At 42.9% G+C, this 17,347-nt stretch overlaps 1 non-coding gene and 2 pseudogenes across 1 annotated transcript; all 3 read left to right on the top strand.

Moving 5' to 3' along the window:
• The first annotated feature begins 960 nt into the window (after positions 1-960).
• LOC142500299 (U2 spliceosomal RNA) lies at positions 961-1,148 on the top strand. Its single transcript, XR_012802896.1, has one exon. It is a non-coding gene; the product is annotated as a U2 spliceosomal RNA (small nuclear RNA).
• Positions 1,149-1,727: 579 nt separating this feature from the next.
• Positions 1,728-1,892, top strand: LOC142500320 (U2 spliceosomal RNA; annotated as a pseudogene).
• Positions 1,893-14,585: 12,693 nt separating this feature from the next.
• LOC142500319 (U2 spliceosomal RNA) lies at positions 14,586-14,751 on the top strand (annotated as a pseudogene).
• The last annotated feature ends 2,596 nt before the right edge of the window (positions 14,752-17,347 follow it).

Below are 17,347 nucleotides of genomic sequence, written 5' to 3'. Positions count from 1 at the left end.
GCCTCCTGCTCCTGCCGCTCTGGAGAGCACTGGGTTGGGACACGTGGGACAGCTCCATCCCTTACAGCTGGCGCACGCCCTGGTTCTACAAGGACGTGAAGAAGTTTGTGAGGCAGAACAATCTGGAGGGAGTAAAACCAGACCTGTGGAAGCCCAAGGTCATCTACAAAATGATCAGGGCTAAAGACATCATGGAATCGGTCCCAGGCCTCCACCCCAACACTTTTGGAACGGTGTGGAGGAATGTGGCATCGAAAAGACTTACGAACAAACACAAGGACATTGCTTGGCAGGCCATACACGGGGGATTCCCTGTGAATGCGGACAAGTACCAGAGCAAACTCAGCCTCGTGAGGCACTGCCCCAGGTGTAACCCAGTGGAGGAAAGTGTCATGCACCTCTTCTGGGACTGCCCCTTTGCGCAGGCCTTGCTGCGCGCGCTGGACACGGACTTAAAGGATTGTATACCGAGGAAGTGCGTCACGTACTACTCGGTGTTCCACGGTCTTTTCACAGGAACACACACAGAGGACGCAATCGAAGCCGGTTGGCGTCTAATATGCTGTTTCAAAGACGTTTTACTATTCGCCAGGGAACGTTTGGCCAAGGGGAAGAAGAGGATGTCGGTACAGGACTGTCGCAGGCTGCTCCACAGCCTGCTAAATGACTAGTCCTCCTGGACTAAACACCTCCCTCCCTACCCTCTCCCACTCCCCTGCCCCAAAGGTTTTTCTGTGCAATAAAGATAGAGTTAATGTTTGTATGATATGTCATGCCTGTGGTGCGGTGCATATGTATAAATGCACTGCACCGTCGTGTTCCTCAGTTTTTTTACTTTTGGGGAAACCATTAATAAAAATGTATGTGAGATGTGTGAGATATGCACTGCGCCGTTGTTTACGTCGCGGTTTTTTTCGTTAGGAAAATGATTTATGTACTGTTATAATCTTGTTGTAAAGATTCGCTGCATAATAAAAGAATTTTCAAAACAAAAATCTGTTCTTATCAGTTTAATATCTGATACGTCCCCTATCTGGGGACCATATATTAAATGGATTTTTAGAACAGGCAGATGGAAGAAGAGCTTGCTCTGTCCACTCCACACATTGACCTGGTATTGCAGTACCTCCAGGACCAGTGCACTTCCCTTTGGGGATATCTGACTTGTATGAGAAAATAGAAACAAACAGCGGGCAAAAATAGAAGCATGCTTTTTTTGGCTCTTTTGCAAAGAAAGAAGAAATGACGACAAAATTAAAGCCTTCTCCTTTTTGCTGTGTCCTGTTCATTCTTTGGTCTGGCTTCCTACTTTCTTTTCTTTTCAGCTCGCATGGAGCAGGAGTGTCGCCTGCTGCCTAATTCTGTCCGAACGAGCAGATACCTAAGAAACTCCTGTTGAAGCTATACCCAAATTGCCTGCATAGAAAACACTGCAGCAGCAAAAGCCTGCCTTGCTAGTTTGATGTCACAATGGGTGGCTGAAATTACCTGAACTGAAAACTCTGTGTTTTTTTTTTTTTTCAAATAAACTTAACGTTTCCTGTCATGTAAATAAGTAGGTATAATATGTGACTTCCTTTATAGGGGGTGATGACACTTGTTGTTGAAGAAGTATGTTTTTGAATGTTATGTCTGGGGTTATTGTACTGTATGCAGGGATGGTTTTTTGTTTTCAGAAAAGTCTTCTTTTTTCAGTACATATTTTGAACCTGTCTTGACAATAAAGATTAACTTTCAAAACAAAAAACTATCAGTTTAATATCTGATACGTCCCCTATCTGGGGACCATATATTAAATGGATTTTTAGAACAGGGAGATGGAAGAAGAGCTTGCTCTGTCACTCCACGCATTGACCTGGTATTGCAGTACCTCCAGGACCGGTGCACTTCCCTTTGGGGATATCTGACTTGTATGAAAAGATAGAAAAAAACAGCGCTCCAAAATAGAAGCATGCTTTTTTTGGCTCTTTCTTTTGCAAAGAAAGAAGAAATGACGACAAAATAAAGCCGCCTCCTTTTTGCTGTGTCTTGTCCGTTCTGTAGCCTGGCTTCCTACTTTCTTTTCTTTTCAGCTCCTCGCATGGAGCAGGAGTGCCGCCTGCTGCCTAATTCAGTCTGAACGAGCAGATACCTAAGAAACTCCTGTTGAAGCTGTATCCAGCCAGCCTGCATAGGAAACACTGCAGCAAGCAGCAAATGCCTGACTTGCTGGCTTCATGTCACAATGGGTGGCTGAAATGACCTGAACTGAAAAGCCCAGCCACTGGCTGCGTGCTTGCTGCCTGAGTTTCATGGCAGCCCAGACGAGTCGGCGAGCAGAGAAAAAGTTGGCGATTCCTATGCAAATGAACAGGTGAAGACTGGTGCCGGAAAAAGAACTGGAAGCATGTAATCTATCCCAGTATATGTCAGAAGCTCATATAACAGTTATCCCTAAACCAGGCAAGGACAAACTAAATTGTGCAAGCTATCGCCCAATATCGCTTAGAAATGTAGATGTCAAAATCCTCGCCAAGATATTAGCAAATAGACTGAACGAATATCTACCGGAATTGATAGAGAGGGGCCAAACCGGTTTTATACAAAAAAGAGAAGCCAAAGATAACACTAGGCGAATTATAAATATACTGAACCAGGCCAATAAAACACAGACCCCAACTATGATACTGTCCATAGATGCAGAAAAGGCCTTTGATAGAGTGCAGTGGAATTTTATGTTTAAAATGCTGGAACGTATAGGAACGGGTGATATGTTTAGACAGTATGTAAAGGCACTATATAGTAACCCATCGGCAAAGGTCAAGGTAAATGGACAGATCTCGAACTCATTTAGAATACATAATGGGACAAGACAGGGGTGCCCGTTGTCCCCATTGATTTTTGCTCTAATAATGGAGCAGCTAGCAGAATCAATAAGAAATCACCCAGATATCACAGGAGTTCAAATAGGTGAGAAAGAACATAAGATCGCATTATACGCAGATGATATTCTACTGATAATAACTAACCCGCTGGTATCATTTCCAAATATAATGAGTGTTCTAGGTAGATATAGTTTAGCATCCAATTTTAAAATTAACTTAACAAAAACAGAGGCTCTCAATATAAATCTGTCAGCAGAATTGTCAGCCCAGGTAAAAGAAAATTTCCCTTTTGAATGGAAGAACAGAAGTATAAAATATTTGGGAACAAATATAACATCAAGAGTAGAAGAGCTGATCCAGGCTAATTACACCCCACTAGCTAAAGTAATAGAAGATGATTTAAAAAGATGGAATAAGAATATTATCTCGTTGATAGGTAGAATTAACTGTATTAAAATGAATATCCTGCCAAGGCGTATGTATCTGTTCCAGACTATCCCAGTGAAAGTCCCCAAGCAATATATTGCCATGCTTCAAAGTAAAATTAATAAATTCATTTGGGAATTTAAAAAAACAAGGATTAATATTAAAACGCTGCAAAGACATAAATCACAAGGAGGACTCGGGCTGCCGAATATTAATAAGTAATATCTTGCTACACAGGTGAACGCTCTTTTTGAATGGTATCACTGTACAGAAAATAAACTGTGGGTGGAAATTGAAAATAACTACTGTCAAAAAATATAGATACAAATAAGGTTCCCTGGCTTAGGAAGATAGATCGACCTAAAGATCTTTATGAACACCCTACTATCGGTGCAGCTCTATGTGCATGGGATGAAATATCCAAAGATGAGAGAGTTTGTATGTTCCATTCCCCTCTCACCCCAATATGTGGGAACTCCGATTTTCCCCCAGGACTGGACTCTAGAATATTTAAAAAGTGGAGCCGAGTGGGGCTATTAAGACTAGGAAACTTGATGGACATGGGAGAAATCAGAAGTTTTAAATATTTTCAGGACCAGTTTGATTTTAAAGAAGGAAAAAGATGGCAATATACGCAAATTGTCCACTATATGAACACCAAAAGAAATATAACAAATATGTTGAGGAGATTGAATCCTTTCGAAGCGGCGTTGGTATTGCTAGGTGCTAGAGGACATAATATATCGTATATCTATAAAACAATATTGGAAATCAAAGCTGAACCTAAGCCCGGATTTGTATTAGCTTGGGAAACGGAACTGGGTAAGGAATACTCTGCACTAGAATGGACACAAATGTGGTGTAATGCCAGCACCTCCTCGATATCAACGAATATACTGGAAAATATTTATAAGATAATGTACAGGTGGTACTATACGCCACAAAAACTGAACGCATGTTATCCAGGAACGTCTGACAAATGCTGGAGAGAGTGTGGGGAGGTGGGTACAATGCTACATATCTGGTGGGAGTGCAAGAAAATAAAGTGTTTCTGGGATGAGATGGTGGAAAAGATTTTCAATGTAACCAAGATTAGAATCCCGAAAGACCCGAGTATTTTATTACTAAACAGAGAGGGGGTCAAAGGGCATAGAATTGGGAAATCCCTACTAATACATATGCTGAATGCAGCAAGATGTACTATAGCTGCCAACTGGAAAAAACTGGAGGCCCCCACTATGAGACAATGGGAGTCGAGAGTATGGGAGGTTATGAGAATGGAACAGCTCTCGTATATACTGTAACAACTGACACAAGGCTAAAATATGAGTATCTCTGGCTGCCGTGGTCTGAGTTCACTGGTAATAGAATACTGTAAGATGAGAGAGGAATCATCTGCCAAAATGAGAATAATATGGATAAACGGTTTTACTAAATATGGAGTTGACTTATTAGCAGAGTTTATTTTAAGAGAACGTGGTTTTGTTTTTGTATTATGAATGTATTTATTGTTTAACAAACTACATCTATGATTATTATAATTTGCATGTTGTATGGTGGTTTCATTTTGTAGTGTATCATATTGTGTTATGTGTTCATTGTTATAAAAATGTTGACAATAAAGAAAGAATTTTAAAAAAAAAGTCAAAACCTACGCGGAAGTGATGAGTCCTAAGGTGGAGCTAACCGACAGATATGCAGCTTTACAGGACTCGGAGGTGGCTGATACTCTGCAAGACTCTGGGGAAATGGACACACTACAAGGTACTGAGGTAATAGAACCCTTTTTTTCTGATCCTTATGGAGGAATTGAGAATGTCTCTCTGTGTTCTGAGGCTTTCCTTGAACAGGAAGGAGTTGAGGGTTTCACAGGCATTGAGAGGCCAGATTTTCCAGAAATAGTCAGAAATGGATTTTGAAACTTAAAATGTCTGTTTTAAAAGGTATATCTTTTAATGTGAGAAGCATAAAAGATAGGAAAAGAAGGAGAATGGTCTTTGATTACCTGACTTCTCTGAGTGTGACAGTTTTTTTTCTTACAGGAGTGTGGTATTGCGCATATGCAAGATTATAATGAATATGCAAATGACTGGTCACATGGGCCATCAGTGTAGTCTGGATCTAACGAAAATAAATCAGCAGGGGTTGCCATTCTATTTAAAGGGAATGTAGAAATAATGTCTGTAAACTAAATAAAACCGGGTAGGCTTGTAAAAGTTAGTATACTAATAAATGGCTGCAGATGGGATTTTATTAATGTATATACCCCCCCTGACAAGCAAGAAAGATCTGAAACACTTCAACTTTTAACCATTTTTATGGACAGTTCTTGTCCTCAAATAATAAGCGGGGATTTTAACTGCATTTTAAAGGGAGAAAAAAGATTGGGGAAAAACTTTAGTAGAAATTTTGATAAAACTTCATTGCAATTAGAGAATATAAAAACAGATTTTAAACTACAGGATGTTTTTAACGTGTGCAACCCCAGAAAACCAGAAGCGGAGGGCATGACTTGGAGCAATGGGATAACCTGCTCCAGGATAGATTTTTGTTTCTGTTCTAAAGAATTAAAGCCCTTAAAGTGTGTTTTAGTAGAGAACATTTTATCAGACCATAAAATCTTAATATTCACAATAAAAAGTGATGAATTAAAGAAATAAAAGTGAATGGAAATTAAATACTAACCTGCTGGAAGATAAAGATATATGTGGACATTTTAGGAAAAGTTTTAAAGAATGGCAAAAACAAAAGGAGACAAACACTTCAGCTTTTAAATGGTGGGACGATATAAAAAGAAAGACCAAACTTTTTTTCATAAAAGCAGGGCAGGGGAAAGCAAGGGAAAGCAAGGGAAAAAAGGGCCTTTTTTGACAACCTAAATACAAAATTACAAACCTTGCACAAATTAAAAGGCATAGGATGTGTGGTTGAGGGAGAAATAGCAGAAGCAAAAAAAACAAATAAAAAAACTCCTACAGGCAAGAGGGAAAGAAATTGTTTTTAATTCCAGAATAAAACACATAGAAGAAAACGAAAAATGCACCAGATATTTTTTTAACAAAAAGAATGAGAAAAAAAGAATTAATTGAAGAAATGGAAGGGGAAAAAACTTTACAAGGCATTTTATTACAAGTGGCAGCTTTCTACAAAGAACTTTTTGATAAAAAGATCGATAAATATTTTGCAGAAGATGCCTTAAAAGAAATAACGTTGGTTTTAAATAAAGAAGACCAAGGGGCCTATGCAGAGAGCAGCGCTATTTCGAAATTCGCCATTTTTTGGAGAAAATCGCGCAAAAAGCAGCAGAAAATGGCGAGTTCCGAAAAACGCGCCAATTTTTCTTTTCTATTTGTAAAACTCGCCTCGCGGCTGGCGAGAATCTCAATCTCGCCAGTTTTAAAAATATCCGTATGCAGAGAGGCGCGAACGGCATCTAGCGGCTGTTCGCGCCAATAAAATGGCGCGATTGTCTCCTTTTTGCCTCGCCAGAAAAAACTGGCAAGAAGCTGCCGCTCGCGGCCATTGCAAAGGGGAAAAAAAAGGCGCGAATTTGTTTTTACACGTTTCTGAAGCGCGCATCTCGCCAATTTAAACTCGCCACACGCATCCATGTTAAACATAGCAGAATTCGCACTTTTCTGCATATGGAGAATAAAACTCTCCAAAAAAGCTACTTTTTAATAAATTCGCCAATTTTAAAATTCGCTGCTCTCTGCATAGGCCCCCAAGAGTTTTTAAAAGAAGATCTTAAAATGGAAGAAATCTTAGAGGTTATTAAAAGTTTTAAAACAAACAAGGTACCAGGCAAAGATGGGTTACCAATAGAATTTTATGTTACCTTCTGGGATATTTTAAAAGAGGATCTGTTTTGTATTTTTAAAGAGTGTTTTTTTTTTCAAAAATTGCCATCTTCATGGAAAAAGGGCACAGTGACACTTTTATATAAAAAAGGAGATAAGACAGATATCAAAAACTGGTGACCTATTGCACTTTTAAACTATGATTATAACATTTTACCAAAGATATGTGCATACCGGTTTTAAAAAATTGTAGAGAAGGTAATACACTGCAATCAGGTGTGTGCGAACCCAGGAAGGAACATCTGGGAGAATTTAAACTTGGTTAAAAATATTATAAACAACACAAAAGAGAGAGGACAGAAATTAATGATTTTATCGATCGACTTTGAAAAAGCTTTTGATAGAATTTCCCATGAGTTTTTATTCTTAGTATTAAGCAAAATGGGAATACCAGAGAGTTTTTTTTAAATGTTCTTAAATCTTTTTATGATGGTAGTTCAAGCGAGTTTTTAATTAATGGTTTTAGAACAGAAAGTGTGATGCTAAGATCAGGAGTGAAGCAGGGGTGCCCCCTTTCCACCCTGTTATTTATCTATGCCCTAGAGGCATTATAGTGCGCCATCAGAAGAGACAAGGTGATCAGGGGTGTTGCCCTACCAGGAGGGGGAGGTGTAGAGGCAAAGGTCATTGGCTACATGGATGATATTACAATTTTCTGTAAGGATCAAATATCATTACAAAGAACCATCAAACAGCTAGAATTTTTTTGTGTAGCCTCAGGTTTTAAAGTAAATTTTAACAAAAGTAATATCTATAAAATTGGACATTGGGAGCCCTTAAATATACAAGATATCCCAATAAAAGAGTCGGTTGACATACTTGGTGTAAATTTTAATGAGCAAAATGAAGGAGACCAAAACTGGGAAAAATGTATAGAAAAAATTAAGAAAAACATTATGATGTGGTATTTAAGGAAACTAACAATGGAAGGTAAAATTTTTATAATAAAAATGGTCATTCTTCCAATCCTGCTTTATATAGGTCTGGTATTCCCTCCCTCCACTAGAGACATACAGAAAATAACAAGGTTGTGTTGTGTTTTCTTGTGGAGCTCACATAACAAGAAATGAAAAAGAGAAGTTTTCTATAAAGAAAAGAAAGTATAACGGAGGAAGAGGTTTCCCAGAACTCAGGTTATTTCTTTATGTTAAATATTTTGCCTTTTGCCTTTTAAACCTTGGGCGGGGAAACTATTGGTCGGTGTTTTTAAAGTATGAAATAGATTTTTTTGCAAGAAAACATAAGTGGTTTGTAACATCGCTAAAAACAGCGCATGTTTTAAATTTGTCGGATACATATAAGATTTTAGATAACATTTTAAACGAATTTAGACTACAGAACAAATCTTTAGAAGAAGTTACAGACCAAAAAAAGTTGACCAAAAGCATAAAAAAAGGAGAAAAGATGTGCATTATCCCGAATGTAAATGAGCAGGAATGTAAAAAGCCTGGGAAAGGGTAGCAGACAAGGAGCTTTTTAATACACAAAAGGACATTACATGGTTATGTGCGCACCAGTCTTTGCCAGGCAAGTTCTTCCAACACAGAAAGGGCCTAGCGATGAGCGCCAAGTGCCCAAGGGAGAATTGCTCACACGATGAGACAACTTTACACATTATGTGGTCATACTGTATAACTATACTAAAAAGGTGTGGGGAAAAGTTTTCTGGCTTTTACAGTGGATTGGTGGCTTAAAATTTTTAGACCCAGATGTAGTTTTTTTTGGGAAGTTTGAACTAAAAACCAAAAATCAAAACTTTCTTTTCTTTTCAGCTCGCATGGAGCAGGAGTGCCGCCTGCTGCCTAATTCTGTCCGAACGAGCAGATACCTAAGAAACTCCTGTTGAAGCTGTATCCAAATAGCCTGCATAGGAAACACTGCAGCAGCAAGCAGCAAATGCCTGACTTGCTAGTTTGATGTCACAATGGCTGGCTGGCTGAAGTGACCCGAACTGAAAAGCCCAGCCACTGCCTGCTTACTGCCTGAGTTTTATGGCAGCCCAGACGAGTCGGCGAGCAGAGAAAAAGTGGGCGGTCCCTATGCAAATGAACAGATGAAGACTGGTGCCGGAAAAAGAACTGGAAGCATGTGCCTTTTTGGCTGTTTGTCGGCCTTGTGGGCCCCCCCCGGCAGTGTGTGTGGCTGCTTTTCTTTGCTCCATAGAAAGTCTTTGGCTTCTGCATCCGTCGTCGTCGTCGCCGCCGCCGCTGCTGCATAGACTCCCTAGAGCTGTGCTGGAAGGACGGAGTGACTGGAGGCAGGCATGCTGGGGGAGGAGGCAAGCGGGCAGCAAGCGGCTCCCTCTGCCGCCCTTTTCTGCTTCTCCCTAAAACTTAGTGCCCCTGGCCATGGGGCGGCGCTCGGGCAGGGGCCCATTTCTGGTTATCGCTTCTCGGCCTTTTGGCTACAATCAAGTGTCGTGCCAGAAGGTCCCAGCAGAGACTGTGGTCCCTTCCAGCATCGACCCCTTTGGTGTCTTAAGCTGGCATGCTGCCATAAGGGGACTGCGCCATCTCTAGCTTACTAAGGAGACGACAATGGCGAATACGTACGCAGAGGTACGTCAGAAGAATACGATCCGGATCCAGGTCGAGTTGGAGTTCCGTAAGAAGGTGACACTCAGATTCGTGATGGAGCAGATGCTGAAAGGCGCTTTGAACATCGAGTACGACAAACTTTTTTTCGTCCAGGATTTCACCAAACAGGGGTATTACGACATCACTTTCCATCAGTATTGGGACGCCATGAACATGTTTGAGAGGTACAAGACCATGACAGAAGATGAGCGGTTCCAGGGCGTTATGATTCAACCATCGTACATGATGGAGGAGAAGCCAATCATTATTCACATGTTCAACCCTTACGTCCCTACTCAGAACATTAGCCTTTTCCTGCAAAAATACTGCAGCGTGGTGCGTGGAGGATATGAGCAAAAGAACACCATTGGTGTTTACAATGGTAAACGTAAGTTCTGGGTTCGTTTCAAACCAGACAACACATATGTTGGAGGAGTAATGCAGCCGCCCCCGAACTTCTCCATAGCAAACGACTGTGGTTTCTTGTGGTACCTGGGGCAACCCCAATTCTGCAGGAAATGTCTTGTTTATGGCCACACCAGTGAGGATTGTATAAAACGTTACTTCTATTGCAAAAAATGCAAGAGAGAGGGCCACTCTTCTGAAAACTGTAACGCTGAACGTACTTGCGATTTATGCGGGGAGCCAGGCAGGTCAGTGCCCGCGGCGAACCTATGCCCAAGCAGCAAAGACAGCAACAGCGAGAGACATGGATCCTGCAGCCTCAACAGAGGAAGCGCTCCTGCGGAGATCTCCCCGGCAGCATGACCGGAGGCAGAGGGGAGTGCAGGTGCCCTAGAGGAGGCGGTGGAAGACCTTGAAAGCGAGCCAGAGCTTGAAACTGGGATGTTGGCCGCGGAGGGTGAGGAATTCCTGGTGAGGAAAGCGGTCAAAAGAGAGCAGAGCAAGGAGGAGGAGATGGAGCTCCAGCCCTCCCAGAAGGTGAGCAGAAAGAGACCTGCATAAACGGGAATAAAGGCGATATCGGAGACCGAGACCAAAGCAAGATGTGAGGAGGTAGAGGAAATCGTCAGTGAAAGTGACGTAGATCCCTCCCAACAAATTGAAGAATTCTCGTCTGACTCGGAAGTGGCTATGTGCCCTTCCCCCATTTTTCCAGATTACGCAAACGTAATAGGGACAGACCTACCCTATCTGGAGAACGAGGCGGTATCAAATCTAAATGATACAACCGGAATGCAGTCCAGAATGGGCGGATCGGGCACGTGAGTTTAATATTGATGGCTGTGAAAATTTCTTCTCTGTATTACCATGATATATATCGTTTCCTTGAATGTGCGAAGCGTGGGGGGGATAGCCCGCAGGGCTATGATCCTGGACTTCATGAGACACTCTAAAGGGGACATATTTTGCTTACAGGAGTGTGCCATTAACTCCCCTCCTGGAGATAAGGAGTGGGTCTGGGACCAGCAGTGTGGTCTCCAGGGAGTTCCTGCAAGAATGATGGTATGAGGATTTATTGAAAAGCCAAAAAGTTAACATTAAAGATGTGCTAGTAATAGAGCCTGGGAGGCTGTTATCAGTGGTGGTGGTGGCGATAGAGGGGTGTGTGCTCCGGATCATTAATGTTTACATGTCTCCACGCAGGAGCGAGCGGGGGGCATTAATACAGAAACTAAAGCTGTTTCTGCCTGGTACAATGCCTACTGTGATTGTTGGGGACTTCAATTGCACGGTGGTGGGGGGTGATAGGGAGGGGGTGGGTGAGAGTGTAGGGGTGGATAGCACGGGGATATTGTTAAAAAATATTATTATAGACTTTAAGCTGTATGACCAAGGCAAGAGGTTTTTGTGTAATGAGGAGCGGTTCACCTGGCATAGCGATAAAGGGACGGCCAGGTCGCGTATTGATTTTTTTTTTAACGCAGGGGCTAAAAGTGAGTGCGATGACCCAGAAGAGGGTCGCTTTCACAGACCATGTATGGATGGAGGGGAATGTATGCTTAGGAAAGAGAGAAGTGCATGGGAGGAATGTATGGTAGCTGAATGTAAGTCTGCTTGAGGATGAATGGGTACGTAAGAGGTATGGATGGTTGTATGCAAGGTTGAGAATGCAGAAGGATGTATTCATTGAGGATCTGACTGAATGGTGGGAAATGGTGAAAATGGAGACTAAAGGTTTTTTCATTAAGAGAGGATGTGGGAGTAAAAGGAAGGAGAGAGAGGAGTATGAAAGGTGGCATTTGCGGCTCAATTTTTTGTATAGACTGAGGAATTTTGGGGAGAGATAGAAGAGGCTAGGAAGAAGATAAAGGGGATGCTTGAAAAGAAGGGGAAAGAAATAATCTTTCAAGCTAGGATAGAAAGGGCAGAGCAGGGAGAAAGGTGCACACGCTTCTTTTTTAAGAAGGCGTATGGAAGGCAGGAACAAATGAGTGTAAGGTACATGAATGGAACGGGGGTGAGCGAAAGAAGAAGAATGTTGGAAGCGATTGAAGAGTTTTATAGGGATTTGTATGAAGTGAAAGGGAGGGATGAGAGTTTTGAGTTGGATGTTTTGAATGCATTAGAGAGGGTTGTGGAGAAGGAAGATCAGGATGTGTTAGAGAGAGAAATTAAACTAGGCGAATTGGAAGAGGCCCCGAAAAACAGGAAGAAAAATAAGACCCCTGGAAGTGACGGCTTGCCCTATGAGTTTTATCAGACCTTCTGGGCGATCCTGAATAAGGACTTTCTGGAGATTTGTGTGGCTTGTCTTGGGAAAGCAGAACTTCCCAAATCAGAGGGAGGGTATAGTGACTCTAATCTTTAAAAAGGGAGACAGATCGGAGCTTTCAAACTGGCGGCCGATCACGCTACTTAACTCAGACTATAAACTTACAGCCAAAGTTTTAGCCAATAGAGTTAAAATTGTATTAGACCAAATTGTTGGGGAGGAGCAGGTTTGTGCAGTGCCGGGTAGACAGATTGGGGAGAACTTGGCCTTGCTAAGGGATGTGATTAATGATTGTGGGGAAAGGAAGCAAGCCTTAGTAGTAACAACTCTGGATTTTGAGAAAGCATACGACAGGGTTTCCCATGATTTCTTGTATCTTGTGCTTGAGAGAATGGGGATCCCTGGACGTTTTTTGGGATTTGTAAAAGTATTATATAAGAACGCCTTTAGTCGGATTCAGGCAAATGGCTTCCTCACAAAACAAATAAGTGTTAAGTCTGGCGTGAGACAGGGGTGCCTTTTCTCCCCAGTCGTGTATATCTGTGCTCTGGAACTGCTTGTGCGCTTGTTGAATCGGGACAAAGTTATTAGAGGGATAGAAATTCCGGGAAGCAGAGGCCAGACGTTGAAAATTCTAGCATATATGGACGATGTGACATTGGTTTGTAAGTCGTCAGTCGCCCTAAAGAGAGCTCTATTCCAGACAGACAGATTCTGTCAAGCCTCAGCCTTTAAGATCAATAGAGCTAAGAGTAATGTTAAGGCATTTGGTGAGGTAGAAGGGTTGGGGGAACTAAACATTCCCATAGTTGAGGGACCCCTGGAGGTTTTGGGCCTCGTATTTGATAGTGAACTGAAAGTGACGCAGAACTGGATTAACCTAGAGGCAAAGTTGAGCAAGAAAATAAGTTTATGGTCAATGAGAGAGAGCATTGTCTCTGGAGGGGATCGGCCTGGATTTCCCTCCAACGAGTGTTTGGCTGCAAAAGGTGTGGAGGATGTTGTGCACCTTTTTTTGGGGTTCCAAGGAAGAAAAGTTAAGGAGATGCAGAGTAGTGAAATCAAGAGAAAAGGGGGGGGGGGAAGGACCTTCCTGACCAGGAAGTGTTCTTGTATTTAAATTATATTAGTTTTTATATAGGTAGAGTAGATAAGAAAGAGCTTTTGTGCGCACATTTTTGTAGGTATATGATGAGGGGGATGTGCAGAAGACTCTGGGGAGTTAGATATGACCTCACGAAACCAGTTTGTTTCAATCCATCACGTTTCTATACCATTATAGAGACGTATATTGTAAAATTTGAGTTGCAAATGCTAGGAATGGAGGTATGGAAGTCTAGGAAGAAAGTGACGAAAGTGTTGAAAGCGAGGGAGGAAATGGAGATGATTGGGGGACTGAATGGAGACCAGATGAGAAAAGGAAGATAGTGAATGAGAAGTATCTATTTAATGAGCAAAAGGATGTGGCTTGGATGGCAGCGTGGATGTGCCTCCCGGTGCGTGAGGTACAAAAGAGGCGGGACCTGGCTGTCACAGACAGGTGCCCGAGAGAATGTTGTGAGAAAGTGGAGAGCGTGGTCCATCTCTTCTGGGACTGTTCTTTTGCGAGGGCAGTCTGGAGGAAGATTGGCCCCCTATTCAAAGAAGTTACGCTCTTGAAAAGTTTGTCTGGAGAGAATGTTGTATGGATTGGGAGGAGTATGTGAATGGAAGAGAGAGAATAGCGTGGCAAATGATTACTTGTGTGAAAGAGGCTTTATAGCAAGTGAGGAATATTTTGGTGGGAAAAAAGGATGAAGTGAATGTGGGTGATTGTATTAAATTGGTTAAAAGTAGGATGTATGTGTACTACAAGATGGATAAAAGGGAAAACAGAGCACAGGCTTACCTCTGGAAGCCGGAGGCCTGGAATACCTTAGCGTGATGGTATTAGGGAAAGTATAGATACCAAAGTTGCTCTGTGTTTTTTTTTTTTTCAAATAAACTTAACGTTTCCTGTCATGTAAATAAGTAGGTATAATATGTGACTTCCTTTATAGGGGGTGATGACACTTGTTGTTGAAGAAGTATGTTTTTGAATGTTATGTCTGGGGTTATTGTACTGTATGCAGGGATGGTTTTTTGTTTTCAGAAAAGTCTTCTTTTTTCAGTACATATTTTGAACCTGTCTTGACAATAAAGATTAACTTTCAAAACAAAAAACTATCAGTTTAATATCTGATACGTCCCCTATCTGGGGACCATATATTAAATGGATTTTTAGAACAGGGAGATGGAAGAAGAGCTTGCTCTGTCCACTCCACGCATTGACCTGGTATTGCAGTACCTCCAGGACCGGTGCACTTCCCTTTGGGGATATCTGACTTGTATGAAAAGATAGAAAAAAACAGCGCTCCAAAATAGAAGCATGCTTTTTTTGGCTCTTTCTTTTGCAAAGAAAGAAGAAATGACGACAAAATTAAAGCCTTCTCCTTTTTGCTGTGTCCTGTTCATTCTTTGGTCTGGCTTCCTACTTTCTTTTCTTTTCAGCTCGCATGGAGCAGGAGTGCCGCCTGCTGCCTAATTCTGTCCGAACGAGCAGATACCTAAGAAACTCCTGTTGAAGCTATACCCAAATAGCCTGCATAGAAAACACTGCAGCAGCAAAAGCCTGCCTTGCTAGTTTGATGTCACAATGGGTGGCTGAAATTACCTGAACTGAAAACTCCAGCCACTGCCTGCTTGCTGCCTGAGTTTCATGGCAGCCCAAACAAGTCGGCAAGCAGAGAAAAAGTGGGCGTTTCCTATACAAATGAACAGGCGAAGACTGGTGCCAGAAAAAGACCTGGAAGCATGTGCCTTTTTGGCTGTTTTGTGGCCTTGTGCCCCCCCCCCCCCCGGCAGTGTGTGTAGCTGCTTTTCTGTCCTACATAGAAAGCCTTTGGCTTTTGCATCAGTCGTCGTCGTCGCCGCCGCCGCTGCTGCATAGACTCCCCGGAGCTGTGTTGGAAGGAGCGGAGGCGGCCATGCTGGCATGCTGGGGGAGGAGGCGAGCGGGCAGCAAGCGGCTCCCTCTGCCCTTCTCCCTAAAGCGTAGTGCCCCTGGCCGTCGGGCGGCGCTCGGGCAGGGGCCCATTTCTGGTCATCGCTTCTCGGCCTTTTGGCTCAGATCAAGTGTCTGTGTCAGGGGCCTAGCTGGGACTGTGTCACCTTGGCCTTGCGGCATCGGCTCAAAAGAGTCTTAAGCCTGCATGCTGCTTTTGGGGTGACACGCCATTCCGAGCTATTCGGTGGGCGACACGATGGCGGCTTTTACGACGGAAGTGCGCATATGGAATACGGTCCATTTCTTGGCGAATGAAGAGGCCCGATCCAGAGTTTCGTTGAAGACGATCGTGGAGAAGATTCTGCGCGGAATATGCGAGGTTGGAACGGCGAAGCTTTATTGCCTGCAAGATTTTCCTCATCAAGGAATTTATGACGTCACCTTCAATTCTGAACAAGATGCATACAGAGTGTATGAGATATGCAAAGAGAGGAGAGAGGACGACCAACTCCAGGGAATTGCGGTATTCCCCAGCTTCATGATGGAAGAGCGACAAATAACAGTACACATGTACAACCCTTATGTACATAAACAGGACATTATGCTGTTTTTGCAGAGGTACTGTACATCCGTGAAAGGAGGTCTAGAACAAGCGAATGCCTATGGTGTCTTTAACAGCAAGAGATGATATTGGGTGAGATTTAAGCCAGACCCCTCATGTGTGGACGGGGTAAGACAACCACCGGCCAACTTCAGCATTTGAGGTGAGAAGGGCTTTCTGACTTATTGGGGCCAGCCCTCTTTTTGCAGAAACTGTTTCAAGTATGGACATGTGAAGGAAAATTGTGATACGTCGTCAGTGGTGTGCCGGGTCTGTGGTCAAGAGGGGCATACGGCCGGAAGCTGTAGAGCACCCCGCAAATGTGATCTGTGTGGGAAGAGGGTCATCTGGTAAGACAATGTAAGCACCGCTCCTATGCACGAGCAGCGGCTGGGAGAAATTATGAATTGTCCAGTTGTAATCCAGGGGGAGCATGAAGGGAAAAGAACATAAAACAAGAAAAACAATCTAAGTGCAGACAATAAAATTCAAGTGATATATATTCTGCGTTCTTTCTTGGCTCATATGTGATGTCTACTTACAAGATTTAAGTCAAAATCAAGCGGTTTTGACACTCAATGGTCTCTGCTGTACAGATATTCCCACCAGGTGATAGGGTCTCCAGCTCTCAGCTCCGCAGCGAAGTGTATGTAAAAGAAATATAAACCATAGTGCAGACCAGTATAATGTAAAAAAACTCGACTTTATGGGGTTTAAAAAATGAACACTTACAATAAAAACAAGTATTTCAGGCATGTACCACAATCATTGTGATCAAAGAGAGAAGGATTTTTGGTTTAAACTTCAGGCTCACCCGCCTCCTCCGGTGTGACTTGGTGTGGACCACCACTCTCAGGGACTTTGTACCTCCAGCGGTGGGCGCGTTGATCCAGGTATCTCTCCCCTCGTGGGTTCCCTCTTTTGTGGGTCGATCACCTTCCCATACCAGCTGCCCGCAGGCACTGTGGAGTTCTCCACTGGGATACAGCCTCTCGGGTGGATGTTTCAGCTTCACTCGCACACCGACGCGTCACTTCCGCTCCGTCCCGATACGTCACTTCCGGTCGCGGTTCTGTGAGTATCTGTCAGTAAATTTCTCCTCTCTTCTCTCTCCTCTCTGGGCGGCTACCACTCTTCCTCAGGAGTAATTATGAATTGGACATAGAAGAAGAAATGGTAGAAGATGCGAGAGAAAGGCCCCTGGTGGGGAATGAAGAAAAAAGACAACCAGGGGAACCACAAGCAGCGGGGGAAACCCCAGAGCTTGAAGAGTCTGTCATGGGGAGCGAAATAGGGAACACCCAGATGACAGGTGAGG

Source organism: Ascaphus truei, chromosome 7 (assembly GCF_040206685.1).
Source record: "Ascaphus truei isolate aAscTru1 chromosome 7, aAscTru1.hap1, whole genome shotgun sequence".
Lineage (NCBI taxonomy): Eukaryota > Metazoa > Chordata > Amphibia > Anura > Ascaphidae > Ascaphus > Ascaphus truei.
This window is presented reverse-complemented; position numbering and strand designations above follow the sequence as displayed.